Below are 16741 nucleotides of genomic sequence, written 5' to 3'. Positions count from 1 at the left end.
TCTTCCTCCTGTCAGCAGGAGACTCTTTATCTCCGAGTCATTTCCGGCAAACCAACTTTGATGAGTCTGCTTGACCCTGACCAATACAATAGTAATAATAATGATAACTGTGGTATTTGTTAAGTGCTTACTACGTACCAGGCACTGTACTAAGTGCTGGAGACCTTCCCAGACTGAGCCCTTTCCTTCCTCTCCCCCTCGTCCCCCTCTCCATCCCCCCCATCTTACCTCCTTCCCTTCCCCACAGCACCTGTATATATGGTTGTACATATTTATTACTCTATTTATTTATTTTACTTGTACTTATCTATCCTATTTATTTTATTTTGTTATTATGTTTGGTTTTGTTCTCTGTCTCCCCCTTTTAGACTGTGAGCCCACTGTTGGGTAGGGACTGTCTCTATATGTTGCCAATTTGTACTTCCCAAGCGCTTAGTACAGTGCTCTGCACATAGTAAGCGCTCAGTAAATACGATTGATGATGATGGTGATGTAGACACAAGCTAATGTGTCTACTCCATCCCCCCATCTTACCTCCTTCCCTTCCCCACAGCACCTGTATATATGTATATATGCTTGTACATATTTATTACTCTATTTATTTATTCATTTTACTTGTACATATCTATTCTATTCTATTTATTTTATTTTGTAAGTATGTTTGGTTTTGTTCTCTGTCTCCCCCTCTTAGACTGTGAGCCCACTGTTGGGTAGGGACTGTCTCTATATGTTGCCAACTTGTACTTCCCAAGCGCTTAGTACAGTGCTCTGCACACAGTGAGCGCTCAATAAATACGATTGATGATGATGATGATGATGAGGTCGGACACAGTTCCTGTCCCACATGGGGCTCACAGTCTTAATCCCCATTTTACAGATTTGGCTACTGCGGTGCAGAGAAGTGAAGCGACCCATCCAGGGCCACACAGCAGACGAGTGGCAGAGCCGCTATTAGAACCCAGGTCCTTCTGACTGCCAGGCTTGTTCCCTATCCATGAGGCTATGCTGCTTCTTTAACAGCTGCCTGATAAACAGTGTTGCAGGAAAAACAGCCCCTATTTATGGTATTTAAGTGCTTAGTATGTTCCAGACACTCTACAAAGCGCTGGAGTAGATACAAGCTAGTCAAGTTGGATGCACTTCATATCCCATCTGGAGCTCCCAATCTCAATCCCCGTTTTACAGATGAGATAACCGAGGCACAGAGAAGTCAAGAGAGTTGTCCAAGGTCACACAGAAGTCAGGTGGCGGAGCCGGGAAGCAGTGGTTTTCAGTTTCCTGTTCCAGCAGGATTGCCCCAAAATTGGTGCAGAGGCACGGAGAAGTGAAGTGAGTTGCCCAAGGTCACACAGAAGACAGGTGGCGGAGCAGGGAATTAGTGGTTTTGAGTTTCCAGCAGGGCTGCCCTAAAATTGGTGCAGAGCGCCTAGCGGATATGTCTGAGAGCTCACCTCCTCCAGGAGGCCTTCCCAGACCGAGCCCCTTCCTTCCTCTCCCCCTCGTCCCCCTCTCCATCCCCCTCATCTTACCTCCTTCCCTTCCCCACAGCACCTGTATATATGTATATATGTTTGTACATATTTATTACTCTTTATTTATTTACTTGTACATATCTATTCCATTCATTTTATTCTGTTAGTATGTTTCGTTTTGTTCTCTGTCTCCCCGTTTTAGACTGTGAGCCCACTGTTGGGTAGGGACTGTCTCTATATGGTGCCAACTTGTACTTCCCAAGCGCTTAGTACAGTGCTCTGCACACAGTAAGCGCTCAATAAATACGATTGATTGATTGATTGATGTCTGGGTTTCTGGGAACTTACGGTTGAGCTGTGTTGGTGGCTTGGAAGTCACTTTGGAGGGCAGCGGTTGTGTTGTTGGCGAGAGCTTGGAGCATGTCTCCCACGCAGTCGTCCAGCACTCTGCTCTCCACACATCTCTTATGGCCTGTACATTCTTGATGACTTCATGTCACACTGCAAGGCAGTTGTCGAGGCGTCAGCAGTCATAATCGGGGTTTAGTACTGGTTTTGCAGTGTTGCTTCCTGGCCACTTTTTCAATCAGTCAGTGGTATTTATTGAGCGCTTACTATGGGCAGAGCACTGTTCTATGGACTTGGGAGAGTTCCTGAAAGTATAGGAGCTGTTGCTTCTGGTTTATGGCAAAGCCGGCGGTCACCTAATGCTCATAAATGGTAACTGTGTTGAAGACAAATTTAGTCTGCGTATTTTTTCCTTGGGGTATTTTCTACATTTCAGTAAGCCTTAATGACCTGAGTAGGGTGTTGGGGTGACATTGATGAGCTTTATGAAAACCAAAAGCAGGGTGCCCCGTGACAAGGAAATGGATCCTGTAGACTGGAAGCTCGTTGTGGGCTGGGAGTGTGACTAGAAACTCTTTTATTCGACTCTCCCAAGCGCTTACTAAGGTGTTCTGCAGACAGTAAGTGTGCAATAAATGCCATTTCTTCATTAATCTGTTTTTCCCTATCCCAGTATATACTTAGAGCTGGTGGTAGCTAGGGCCCAGAACCTATGATCTATCAAATCCCTTTGTCAAGAATTATTTTATCGGTAGCACCAGTGAATTTATCCACAGAAAGAAACCTCTTAACATTTTGCCAACCTGGTTGAAAATTAAGAACCATTTGTTCTCCTGGGTTTTTTTCATACTTGAAAATCAACAGCTCTTTTCATGAAGCTTTTTAAGCTTGGACTCTCTTGCCCCTTTTGCTCTACCTCCTCCTCTTTGGGTGAAATGAAGTGTTTTGCCCCTATCCAGAAACTTTCACATACAGCTTAAAAATGTAACCCCCACCCCCCGGTGCCCTCCCCCACTCCTCCCCCCCCTGCAAAAAAATCAGGCAATGACTCATTTGTTTAACTTAGAAAATCTTTGCTGTTTGTTGTTTCGGTGAATTTTAAATTGGTGTTGCCATCCGTTCTGGACTATACTTCTGAAAAATAGGAACTCTTGTGATTAAACTTGAATGCTTTCCATAGTAGTGGACCTTGTTAACCATTTTTAATTTTTTTTTAGGATTAACATTTTCTTGCAGTATTGAATTCTGCACACCAAAATGTCCCCTCTAAGAAATAAAATTTTTAGTTCTATGATGTCTTTTTTTTAATGATATTAGTTCATTTCTTACTATGTACCAGGCACTGTACTAAGCACTGGGGAGTTGCGTAATCAGGTTGGACACAGTCCCTGTCCCCCATGGGGCTCACAGTCATGCAAGATTTGACTTAATTTTGGCAGGATGGAGCAGAGTTAGTTGGTAATTATTTGAACGGCTCCAGTGTCGTGACTGAAATTCTAGTTTTTGGTTTACTGTAGTGTCAAGAGCCACCGTCAAAAGTTGACAATTTCTTTCCCAATGTGCTTATCAACAGGTGGAGTGACGCATTCTGGTTTCCGGGATTATCAAGACCAAAGAAAGTAAGTACTAGACGTTGTCGAGAATACTTCTAACTTTCTGTGCTGTGTCCAAGAAGGTGGAAGTCAACGGCCTTTGGAAGAGATCGTGTGCTTGGCAGTGCTCCAGAAGGCCAGCTACTATGAGAGGACAAGACTTAACTAAATAAGTTGTGATCAAACAGCTTTAGATGGTACAAAGGCCTATTGGGTGGAATAGGCTGTTGAGCACAGTCATTCTTTGGCTTTTAAACCGGAAGAAAAGTGTATCTTCTATGAAGTACACATCTGTTTCAAATCAATACTTCAGCCATATCGTAGGCCAACATCATCAGTTTTTGGTTTTCAAGGAATAGTATTTTCACCTGAAAATTCTCCGGCGCTTTTAATGAGGCCAAATGGTGTCCTCATTTTCTTGGTTAGGGACTCTGTCTGAAACAGCAGCATCGGGGGGCAGTTGTCGAGCTCTGCCAGCCGGCCCCTTGTGGGACGAGGTGATAGGAAATGAAGCGGAGGCTCCCCCAGGCTAGGGGTGCATTGAATGGGGAGAAGAGATAATAATAATAATAATGATGGCATTTATTAAGTGCTTACTATGTGCAAAGCACTGTTCTAAGCTCTGAGGAGGTTACAAGGTGATCAGATTGTCCCCCAGGGGCTCACAGTCTCAATCCCTATTTTGCAGATGAGGTAACTGAGGCACAGAGAAGTTAAGTGACTTGCCCGAAGTCACACAGCTGACAATTGGCGGAGCCGGTATTTGAACCCATGACCTCTGACTCCAAAGCCCGTGCTTTTTCCACTGAGCCGGAGGGTGTCACGGCGTGTCTGTTGCTCCTGACCTCCTTAAACCCCAGACTGGCAGAGAGTGAATGGGGATGGTGGCGAGAGTTCCCAGAAATTTTTGCGGCAGTCAGGTATCTGTCTACCAGGGTAGCTAGAGTAACTTCGGAATGAGGGACCGAGTGGTGTTTAAGGAGCGGACAGTCAGAAAACATCATTTATCAGGCGCTGGGGTGGATCAACTTTCTTCAGGGAGGTTGCATAGAGGTTTTGGGTTTTTTTGTTTGTAATTAACAGAAGAGGGTTGCCTGTGGTCCTAGGGGAAAGGTGTCGCATTATCGATCAAGGAGTTAGTGGTATTTCTTGAGTGCTATGTCCAGAGAACTGTACTGAGCGCTTGGGAGAGGACAATGTAACAGAGTTGCCGTGTTACAACTCTGCCTACAGTGATTCTCACCTTGTGTTGAGGAACATTGATGTGGAAGCCACTAAGTGTTTGCGGTCATTCGCCTCCGCTGTCTAGTTGTGCGTGCCAGTCACACGTTTATCACGTGTTCGGCCTATTCATTGAGCACACCATAATTGCCGTTTTTCTCTTGGTCAACTAGCTCTTCTGCATGCCACTGGGTTTCTTAGAACCATTTGTTGCAGATGCAAAATGCCAAGATGGCATCTTTATCCGTCCTTTTATAATGTATACAAATTTTAAACTTTTTTTCACTTGTATGCTCTGAGCACAGATATTTGTCCCTATATTTTTTTAGAGTATTTAAGCGCTCACTGTATTATTGTTGGACACTTAGGGATAGTGTGCCAGTCACCTAGAAAATTATTATTAGAACGAAAAATATGAACCTCTGATGATGGAGAATTTTAAAAAAATTAATCCCTTCTATCCTTAAAGGGATTTAAAAAATTATATAAAGAATAATAGATTAACAAAAGTGGATGAAGAATAGAGATGATCAGAGTTGGGAGTTTTGTTTATCAGAAATGTTCTTCTAGTTATTCAACATGCGTAGAACAGATTAAATACATCAGTATCAACAGTAAAACTAGGAATTGTTTTCCCTTTAAAAACAGCAGTTCCTGCACCTCTGTTAATGAATGTGGTAAGGGCACCCAGCAGGTCTTTTGTTGTTATTATCAAGTGCGGTCGAGTGGTTTCCAATTCATAGCGACTCCATGGATATACTTTCTCCAGAACGCCCTGTCCCCTGCCATAATCCGTAACCTTTCTAACGGTTCCTCCATTATCGTTGTTATGGTCTCTGTCCATTTCGCTGCTGGTCTGCCTCTTTCTTCTATGTTTCACCTGGACTTTGCTTTGCCTTAGTGTCTTCTCCAGAGAATTAGTCCTCCTGATTGTGTGTCCAAAATATGCTAATCTAAGTCGAATCATTTGGCCTTCCAAAGACTACTTTGGCTTAATTTGTTCCAAAAATCCATTTGTTTGTTTTTTGGGCAGTCCATGGTATTCGCAAAAGACTTCTCCAACACCACATTTCAAAAGAAGGTATTTAGTAAATGTCAATCATCAGAGGGTGAGGGGTTGGGCAGCCCCCAAAGCTAAATGGAAAGGAGAGGCTTTGGAGAGGTTCTTCTGCACCAGTCAGGCCCCGGAGAGCTACTTGGAACCCTTTCCCTTCCAGTTTTTGGAGTCAGTATTGGAATGCAACTCCCACCATTGTTTTGCAGGACTAATATTTGGAGTCTGTAGTTGTGGGCCTTTTTTTGCACTAGAAGAGAAATCACCGTTTTGGTCTACTCTTTATGGAATACCACTGAGGCAAGGCAAGATTTAGGTCCTTCGGTCTAGTCAGAATCTCCCCTCTAGACTGTTAGCTTGTTGTGGGCAGGGAATTTGTCAGTTTATTGTTGTAGTGTACTCTCCCAAGCACTTAGTACAGTGCTGTGCATACAGTAAGCACTCAATAAATAGGATTGACCTACTGACCTGTTGTAGTGAACTCTCCCAAGTGCTTAGTACAGTGCTCTGCACACAGTAAGTGCTCAATAAATACATTTGAGTGACTGTTATAGAGCTGCCTCTCTTGCCTCTCAGGTAAAAGTGCCCCTGAGTGGGCAGGGAATAGGTTCACCAACTCTGTTGCATGGGACTCTCCCAAGGGCTTAGTCCAGTGCTCTCCACACGCTAAGCATTCAGTAAATGCCATTGATTGATTGAGTGTAGCACAAGCCATTCAGCCCTTAAGAACTCTGCAGCCCTGACCTACCCCAACTAGTCTCCGCTTTATAATAATAATAATAATTGCAGTATTTATTAAGCACTTACTACGTGCCAAGCTCTGTACTAAGTGCTGGGGTGGATAGAAGCGTATTGGGTTGGACCAAGTCCCTATCCCACGTGGGGCTCACACTTTCAATCCCTGTTTTGCAACTGAGGTAACTGAGGCACTGAGAAGTAAAGTGACTTGTCCTAGGTCACACAGCGGACGAGTGGAGGAGTCAGAATCTCTCCCCTCCTTCTTATCTTGGAGCTCAGTTTCTAGACTCCATGGTGTCTCTGCTACCTAAATCACCCCTTCTCAGCAGCCTCCTCAAGGCCTCTCACTCTGCCATTGTCAGTAGCAGGTTTCCCCCTTTTGTTTAGGGGAATGAGCCCTAGCTGAGAGCTGTCTAGTGGAGGAGAAATTGCCTCCCATGCCTGGGTAGGCTATGTCTGGTAAGTTTGGAAATTGATGGGATTGGAGCATTTTCTGTAGTGCTGTCCTGCTCGAATTCCGCCTAATGCCACCAACTGTATCACCTTTCTTGTTGTCCACCTCCCCGTGAACCTCACTCATTGGGTCCCATTCACTGTCAGATTAGCCTCCCTCCCAACTCACTTGAGGGCTAAAATTAGTCAGATTGCTGCTTCCCCAGCAGTCGGCCACGGATAATTTTAGGCCCGGGGTCTTGCCAGATGGGAAGAAGGTAGAGCAGAGCTTGCCGACGGCCATGCACACCTTCCATTTAAGGTGCTAGTCATAAAGCTATTCCAATTCCAGCTGTGGGATTAGGGCATGTCTCCTGGGCCAGCTGGTCTGAGCACTGACGGTGACCTGCAAGTGACCCTCACCGTCCCAGACTTGCCCTGCTCGGGGGACCTCTCTGTCTACAATACCATAAATATTATTATTATTATTATTATTTTCCAATCCCAGGAGACCTCTTGGTCTACTTTGCCCTCCTCAGGGGACCTTTTTATCTACGTTGTCCTCCTCAGGGGATCTCTTTATCTACTTTGCCCTCCTCTGAGGGCCTCTCTATCTACTGTGCCTTCCTCAGGAGACCCCTCTGTCTACTTTGCCCTTCTCAGGGGACACCTGTCTATCTACTTTGCCCTCTTTGGGGAACCTCTGTATCCACTTTGTCCTCCTCAGAGGACTTCTCTGTCTTCTTTGCCCTCCTCAGGGGACCTTTCTGCCTTCTTTGCCCTCTTCAGCGGATCTCTCTGTTTACTTGGCCCTCCTCAATCTGTCTACTTTGCCCTTTTCAAGGGACCTCTCAATCTACGTGGCCCTGCTCAGAGGATCTCTCTAAACACCTTGCCTTCCAGGATCTGCTGCCCTAAATCATCTCTTCTCATAGGGCTAGTTTTCCCCACTCTTGTACTCACCTCCGTAGCAGCTGCAGAAGAGCTGATTGTGAATGGGACAGAAAGTTTCTATCGTTCAATAAATGGACTGTATTGAGCAGTTACTGTGTGCAGAGCACTGTACTAAGTCCTTGGGAAAGTAGAGTGCAGAGGTGACACTCATTCCTAGAGAGCTGTAGTCCAACTCCAGGGCAGGGCTGTGCTCTCCTCTTCTGCCTTCTCTGCCTGCCCACAGTGTATTCTGGAATTGCTCCTATTCCATTTTTCCCCTTCCCTTCCTGCAATCAATTAGTGATTGATTGATATGTTGCCAACTTGTACTTCCCAAGTGCTTAGTACAGTGCTCTGCACACAGTAAGCGCTCAGTAAATACGATTGATTAATTAGTGCTGTTTACTGAGCATTTACTGTGTGCACAGCACTGTACTAAGTGCTTGGGCGAGGACAATATAACAGTTATATCACTTTTGATATATATGTGTGTATATATATACACACACACACACTCACATGAGAAGCAGTGTGACTTAGTGGATAGAGGACGGGCCTGGGAGAAGGACCTGGGTTCAAATCCCAGCTCTGCCACATGTCAGAACAGTTACTCATTTTGATCTGCCCTTTTCCTTAACGTTTTGCCCACTAAGTGCAATTTTTGGGGTCCCTTTGGCGTTCCTAAAGCACATAGCTCTTTTGGCTAGTGTTCTTATTTTTTAGCACCTTTTGAGGAGGAGATATGTTTATGTGGATACTTATTTATGTTGTAGCTAACATTTTCCTCTCTTTTTAAAAATTGTTTACTGGTAATACTTACAAGCCTCGCCAGGAAAAATGATCTCTTCTGGGTGTTTCCCAGGTTGCAATTTGGGTAATGGCTTGTCCCTCCAGATTTCATTATTTAAAATTGCTTTTGCAGATTTTCCAGATTTTATGTGAATTGCATATGGTTTTCCTAGTTACTAGCACTATTATTGCCCATTTGCCCTAGGGTGGGTGAAGTCATTTTTGCCCTCTGCAGTTTTAGGAATAGCCCCCAAAAGTCTATTTTTACCCAGAAAAATGTATTATTTTTTTTTCAGGAGGTAATGGCGATGGTATTTTCACAGTCATATCCCCCCCCCAAATTATAGATAAATTAAATCTGTACATACATATTTTGCTGTTTTTATTTACCTTGCTCAATTATGCTTTCCTATGAGCAGTTAAAAGTGTTTTAAGAGAGATTGAATCAGTTGTGAACTTTTCTTTGAAGATTTGGCTTTGATCAGAATCCAACTCCAGATTATTTTATCTTTATTATTTTGTTGGATGAGAGGTTCTGTTCAGGGATAAACTTGGTCATGACTTCTTCATCTCCTGTTTTCATCTTATGCTCCAAAATGATTTGGGTGATGTGAATGAGAGATGATTTCTAGTATGATATGTCCCTGTATAAATAGTAGAAATGGTACTGAGTGCTAGGAGAATCCATCACTACCATATTATGAGATAATTTGTAGCCCAACCTAGTGTGTTTTGAAGGTGACTAAATTTGATTTTAATTGGGCCGTTTCAAGACCCACTTATGAAGTATAGCGGCAGGGGAAGAAATTAGGGCAATTTTATGAATTGGCCAAAAGAGATGTCTATAACCCGGTGGATTCAAGGCCTGTATATAAGGAAAAGAAAGAGGAATTTGTGCCTCTAAAAATGTAGGAAAGGTACGAGAAAGATTGCATTTGATAATGTCAGACTAAAAGATATGTCCTGAATTGTATTTGTAAAGCTATCAATCCACAGCTGTGGCAAACGTGTAGAAAAATATCTCAATTTGTCGAGGAGCCACTCTGATTCCCCAAAGTTTAAATATGGAGATAGTGTGCTCCTGGCTTGTTATGAGCTACTGTTTCAGTGTAAATAGGATGAGAAGCACAATAGCAGTAATAATGATAATAATAATAACAGCAGCGTTGCTCAGTGGAAAGAGCCCGGGCTTTGGAATCAGAGGTCACGGGTTCAAGTCCCAGCTCTGCCACTTGTCAGCTGTGTGACTTCGGGCAAGTCACTTCACTTCTCTATGCCTCAGTTCTCTCATCTGTAAAATGGGGATTAAGACCGTGAGCCCCACGTGGGACAACCTGATCACCTTGTAAACTCCCCAGCACATAGAACAGTGCTTTGCACATAGTAAGTGCTTAATAAATGCCATTACTATAATAACGATAATAATAATGATGATACTTGTTAAGCGCTTACTACGGGCCAAGCACTGAGAAGACCCAGAGAAGTGAAGTTACTTGCCCAGGATCACACAGAAGATAGGTGGCAGAGCCAGGATTAGAACCCAGGTCCTTTTGACTCCCAGACTCGTGCTGTATCCATTAAGACACGCCGCTTCCCCAAATAATTATGGTACTTGTTACGGGCCAAGCACTGTGTTAAGCGCTGGGGTAGATATCCGTGAATCAGGTTGTACACAGTGCCTGTCCTACATGGGGCTCACACTCTTAATACCCATTTTACAGATGATGTAACTGAGGCCAAGTGAAGTGACTGGCCCAAGGTCACATAGCAGACCAGTGGCGGAGCCAAGTCCTTTTGACTCCAAGCCCTTGATCTATCCGTTAAGCCACACTGCCTCACTCTGCAATGGTAATCATAATTATGGTCGTTAAGTGCTTGCTGTGTGTCAAACACTGCTCTAAATTCTGGAATAGACACAAGATAATCGGGTTGGTCGCAGTGCCTGTTCCACATGGGGCTCACAGTTGGAGGGACGGAGAGAATCAGCGTGGCTTAGTGGCAAGTGTCTTGGGAGTCAGGGGTCTTGGGTTCTAATCCCGGCTCCGCCACTTAACAGCTATGTGACTCTGTGTCTCAGTTACCTCATCTGTAAAATGGGGATTAAGACTGTGAGCCGGACGTGGGACAACTCGATGACCTTGTAGCTACCCCAGTGCTTAGAATAATGCCTTGCACATAGTAAGTGCTTAACAAATACCATTATTATTATTATTATTATTATTATTATTATTATTATTATTATTTACTCCCCATTTCGCGGGTGAGGTTACTGAGGCCCAGAGGAGTGAAGTGATTTGCTCAAAGTCACACAGCAGACAAGTGACGGCGCTGGGATTAGAACCCAAGTCCTCTGACTCGCAGACCAAGCAGTTTCCCTAATGTTATATGTACAGCATAGTAAACTTTATAGTTTCAACTCGTGTACTGAATTGTACTCAGGACAATAGGAAGGTGATGAAGCCATTGAAATGCAGGTGGGTAATTCTCTGTGTGATTCAGTACTTCTGAGCAAATGGTTGGATGAATTCCCTTTTAACTGAAGCTTGATTTAGCAGGAAGAACGATACTGAGTTGATTATGTAGCAGTAGAGAGAATATGGTGAAACATGGAGCTAGAAAGAGATAATGCGTTTGATTTGGCCCAGTTGCTTTTACTGGAAATCCATGTGCAGCTGGGTATGTAGAAGCAAGGTAGCCTCCTGGGAGGAGCTCAGGCCTGGAAGTCCAAGGATCTGGGTTCTAATCTTGGCTCCATCACTTGTCTGCTCTGTGACCTTGGGCATATCTACATGTTTTGTTGTCTCCCCCTTCTAGCCTGTTGTTGGGTAGGGACCGTCTCTATATGTTGCCAACTTGTACTTCCCAAGGGCTTAGTACAGTGCTCTGCACACAAGAAGCGCTTATTAAATACGATTGAATGAATGCATGAATATCCCTTTGCTGTGCCTCAGTTTCCTCATCTGTTAAAATGGGTTTTAGATAATAATATTAATAATAATGATGGTATTTGTTAAGCGCTTACTATGTGCCAAGCACTGTTCTAAGCACTGGGGTAGATACAAGGTAAGCAGGTTGTCCCACGTGGGGCTCACAGTCTTAAACCCCATTTTACAGATGAGGTAGCTGAGCCACAGAGAAGACTTGCCCAAAGTCACACAGCTGACTGGTGGTGGAGCCGGGATTAGAACCCATGACCTCTGACTCTAAAGCCTGTGCTCTTTCCATTAAGCAACACTGCTTCCCCCCTTCTATGTAGACTGTGAGCCCGTGTGGAACAGGGACTATGGCCAACCTGATTTGCTTTTGTCTAGCCCAGCACATAATTCAGTGCATGGCTCATAATAATGATTTTACATTTCGCATTTTAGACTGTGAGCCCACTGTTGGGTAGGGACTGTCTCTATATGTTGCCAATTTGTACTTCCCAAGTGCTTAGTACAGTGCTCTGCACACAGTAAGCACTCAATAAATACGATTGATAACAAAAATGGTATTTGTTAAGAACTTACTACATGCCTAGCACTGTCCTAAGTGCTGGGGTAGATACAAGGTAATTAGGTTGTCCCACTTGGGGCTCACAGCCTTAATCCCCATTTTACGGATGAGGTAACTGAGATAGAGAAGTTAAGTGACTTGCCCAAAGTCACACAGCTGATACGTGGCAGAGCTAGGATTAGAGCCCACCACCCTTCTGACTCCCAAGGCCGGGCTCTTTTGGCTCAGTGGAAAAAGCCCGGGCTTTGGAGTCAGAGGCCGTGGGTTCAAACCCCGGCTCCGCCGCTTGTCAGCTGTGGGACGTTAGGCAAGTCACTTCACTTCTCTGGGCCTCAGTCCCCTCATCAGTAAAATGGGGATGGGACAACCTGATTACCTTGTATCTACCCCAGCGCTTCGAACAGTGCTTTGCACATAGTAAGCGCTTAACAAATACCAACATTATTATTATTTCCACTAGGCCGTGCTGCTTCTCTGTAGTAAGTGCTTAACCAGTACCCCAAAAAGCAAAAACACCAGCTCTTAATTTCCGAGAAAGTCCAAATATCCCAGTCTGCAGCTTTGCTCTGGTACCTCGTGTCCTTGAACTTTCCCGTTAAGCTCATAGCATCGCTGCCCGTCATCTTTCATTCTTTGACCCCGTTCCTCAGGTCGGTAGCATTTCTCTAGAAGATGCTTTTTCCCCTATTTTGATGGATTTATCTTTCGTTTTCCCCGCGTCCAAGGACATGTCTAGTAAGAGGGGGCGGTCAGCTTTTCCAAATGTCCTCAACTGGATGAAATGTCGGCCAGCCCTGGTTCAGGTGTGTGAGGTCGCTTTGCCCTCTAGTGGCTGCAGCCTCCAGTTTGCCAGAGTTTTCTTCCCGGGATCCGAACAGGAAAAAGGAGTTTATTAGGAATTTTGCCCTGCAGAATCTTCCATACCCTTCATATGGAAGAAACCCTTCTGAACTTGTGGATCTTCATTTGTTAGCCCCATTGCTGAGAAGCAGCATGGCTCAGTGGAAAGAGCCCACGCTTGGGAGGCAGAGGTCACGGGTTCTAATCCCGGCTCTGCCGCTTGTCAGCCAGAGTTTTCTTCCTGGGGTCCGAACAGGAAAAAGGAGCTTATTAGGAATTTTGCCCTGCGGAATCTTCCATATCCTTCATATGGAAGGAACCTTTCTGAACTTGTGGGTCTTCCATTGCCGAGAAGCGGCGTGGCTCAGTGGAAAGAGCCCGCGCTTGGGAGGCAGAGGTCACGGGTTCTAATCCCGGCTCTGCCGCTTGTCAGCCAGAGTTTTCTTCCTGGGGTCCGAACAGGAAAAAGGAGCTTATTAGGAATTTTGCCCTGCGGAATCTTCCATATCCTTCATATGGAAGGAACCTTTCTGAACTTGTGGGTCTTCCATTGCCGAGAAGCGGCGTGGCTCAGTGGAAAGAGCCCGCGCTTGGGAGGCAGAGGTCACGGGTTCTAATCCCGGCTCTGCCGCTTGTCAGCCAGAGTTTTCTTCCTGGGGTCCGAACAGGAAAAAGGAGCTTATTAGGAATTTTGCCCTGCGGAATCTTCCATATCCTTCATATGGAAGGAACCTTTCTGAACTTGTGGGTCTTCCATTGCCGAGAAGCGGCGTGGCTCAGTGGAAAGAGCCCGCGCTTGGGAGGCAGAGGTCACGGGTTCTAATCCCGGCTCTGCCCCTTGTCAGCCAGAGTTTTCTTCCTGGGGTCCGAACAGGAAAAAGGAGTTTATTAGGAATTTTGCCCTGCAGAATCTTCCATATCCTTCATATGGAAGAAACCTTTCTGAACTTGTGGATCTTCATTGGTTAGCCCCATTGCCGAGAAGCAGCGTGGCTCAGTGGAAAGAGCCCGCGCTTGGGAGGCAGAGGTCACGGGTTCTAATCCCGGCTCTGCCGCTTGTCAGCCAGAGTTTTCTTCCTGGGGTCTGAACAGGAAAAAGGAGCTTATAATGAATTTTGTCCTGCAGAATCTTCCATATCCTTCATATGGAAGGAACCTTTCTGAACTTGTGGGTCTTCATTGGTTAGCCCCACTGCCGAGAAGCAGCGTGGCTCAGTGGAAAGAGCCCGCACTTGGGAGGCAGAGGTCACGGGTTCTAATGCCGGCTCTGCCCCTTGTCAGCCAGAGTTTTCTTCCCGGGGTCCGAACAGGAAAAAGGAGCTTATAATGGATTTTGCCCTGCAGAATCTTCCATTTCCTTCATATGGAAGGAACCTTTCTGAACTTGTGGGTCTTCCATTGCCGAGAAGCAGCGTGGCTCAGTGGAAAGAGCCCGCGCTTGGGAGGCAGAGGTCATGGGTTCTAATCCCGGCTCTGCCCCTTGTCAGCCAGAGTTTTCTTCCTGGGGTCTGAACAGGAAAAAGGAGCTTATTAGGAATTTTGCCCTGCAGAATCTTCCATATCCTTCACATGGAAGGAACCTTTCTGAACTTGTGGGTCTTCCATTGCCGAGAAGCAGCGTGGCTCAGTGGAAAGAGCCTGCGCTTGGGAGGCAGAGGTCACGGGTTCTAATCCCGGCTCTGCCGCTTGTCAGCCAGAGTTTTTTTCCTGGGGTCCGAACAGGAAAAAGGAGCTTATAATGGATTTTGCCCTGCAGAATCTTCCATATCCTTCATATGGAAGGAACCTTTCTGAACTTGTGGGTCTTCATTGGTTAGCCCCACTGCCGAGAAGCAGCGTGGCTCAGTGGAAAGAGCCCATGCTTGGGAGGCAGAGGTCACGGGTTCTAATCCCGGCTCTGCCCCTTGTCAGCCAGAGTTTTCTTCCTGGGGTCTGAACAGGAAAAAGGAGCTTATTAGGAATTTTGCCCTGCAGAATCTTCCATATCCTTCATATGGAAGGAACCTTTCTGAACTTGTGGGTCTTCCATTGCCGAGAAGCGGCGTGGCTCAGTGGAAAGAGCCCACGCTTGGGAGGCAGAGGTCACGGGTTCTAATTCCGGCTCTGCCCCTTGTCAGCCAGCGTTTTCTTCCCGGAGTCCGAACAGGAAAAAGGAGCTTATTAGGAATTTTGCCCTGCAGAATCTTCCATATCCTTCATATGGAAGGAACCTTTCTGAACTTGTGGGTCTTTATTTGTTAGCCCCACTGCCGAGAAGCAGCGTGGCTCAGTGGAAAGAGCCCGGGCTTGGGAGGCAGAGGTCACGGGTTCTAATCCCGGCTCTGCCGCTTGTCAGCTGTGTGACTTTGGGCAAGTCGCTTGACTTCTCTGTGTCTGTTACCTCATCTGTAAAATGGGAATTAAGACTGTGAACCCTACGTGGGACAACCTGATCACCTTGTATCTTCCCCAGCGCTTAGAACAGTGCTTTGCACATAGTAAGCGCTTAACAAATGCCATCATTAATATCATCTTGGCTATCGGTGACTTTTAGCGTTCTCAAAATTTGTGCACCTCTTCCTTCAACCATAAATTTATTCTCTCCTGACTGTCCCTTTAAGGGTTGCAAGTCTAGCAGTCGGGCACTTCATAAAAGTTTTTTTGCACCGTCTAGGTAAATGAGGCCACGTATCATCTTTAAACTGGCAGAGATTGAGGAACTGCAGGCTAAAGATTTTGACCTAAATCATATCACCAGTTAGTGAAGGAATCCTAGCTCTTTCAGCTCAGTTTGATCCATTAATTGAATCTGCAAGTCAAATTTGTGCTCATCGCTTTCTCTCTCCAATGTAAGTTTATGAAACTGCACAAAGTTTCACAGAGCAAAAAGATCACTTAAGGTCATCATGGGGGGATGCATGCTTAGTAATAATAATAATAATTAATGTTAAGTGCTTACTATGTGCCAAGCACTGCTCTAAGCGCTGGTGTAGATACAAGGTACTCAGGTTGTCTCATGTGGGTCTCACAGTCTTCATCCCCATTTTACAGATGAGGTAACTGAGGCACAGAAAAGTTGTTACTTGCCCAAAGTCACACAGCTGATAAGTGGCAGAGCTGGGATTAGTATCATAATGATTACGGTATCTAGACTGTGAACTCATCTCTAGACTGTGAGCTCATTGTGGGCAGGAATATATCTGTTATATTTTACTCTTCCAAGCACTTAGTACAATGCTTTGCACACAGGAAGTGCTCAATAGATACGATGGATTATTATTACCAACTGTTAAATTGTACTCTCCCAAGCATTTAATGTAGTTCCCTGCCCTCAGTAAGCGCTCTATAAATGCCACTGATTGATTACGTGCCTTTTTTTTTCTTTTGTCACCACTCACATCTTGCTTGACCGCATGCTCAAGTAAATTTAAGGTTGGAAGAGGTAAGGAAGCTGACCTGCTGGAGACTTTGGGGCCCAGAAGCTGCTTAGAGGAATCAATTCTAATAATAATGGCATTTATTAAGCGCTTACTATGCGCAAAGCACTGTTCTAAGGCTGATTCTAATTCTAGTGCTAGTGACTTGCAAAGCGCCCCTCCCTTCGACTTGACATCTCCAGAAACTGCCCCTTCGTCTCTGTCCACACCGGTGGCTTTTATTAATGACAATAATAATAATGATTGTGGTATTTGTTAGGTGCTTATTATGTGCCAAGCACTGTACTGCGTTCTGGGTTAATCAGGTTGGACTAGTCCGTGCCCCACAAAAGCCCTTGTCTTGTCCCGTCTCAACTGCTGCGTCCCCCTCCTTGTGGACTCCCTGCCTCCATCCTCTCCCCTCTCATTCAT

The 16741-nt window shown here is 45.3% G+C and overlaps 1 protein-coding gene across 1 annotated transcript in view; it reads left to right on the top strand.

Annotated features, from left to right (window-relative positions):
* Positions 1-16741, top strand: part of CTBP1 (C-terminal binding protein 1) — a 368238-nt gene that overhangs the window by 39276 nt on the left and 312221 nt on the right. The window contains exon 2 of the mRNA XM_038753245.1: positions 3394-3439. The gene's annotated coding sequence lies outside the window, so the exon portion shown is untranslated. The remainder of the gene's footprint in view (positions 1-3393; positions 3440-16741) is intronic.

This window comes from Tachyglossus aculeatus, chromosome 10 (genome assembly GCF_015852505.1).
Source record: "Tachyglossus aculeatus isolate mTacAcu1 chromosome 10, mTacAcu1.pri, whole genome shotgun sequence".
Classification (NCBI taxonomy): domain Eukaryota; kingdom Metazoa; phylum Chordata; class Mammalia; order Monotremata; family Tachyglossidae; genus Tachyglossus; species Tachyglossus aculeatus.
The sequence above is the reverse complement of the archived record's forward strand: the minus strand, read 5'-3'. Positions and strand labels throughout refer to the sequence as shown.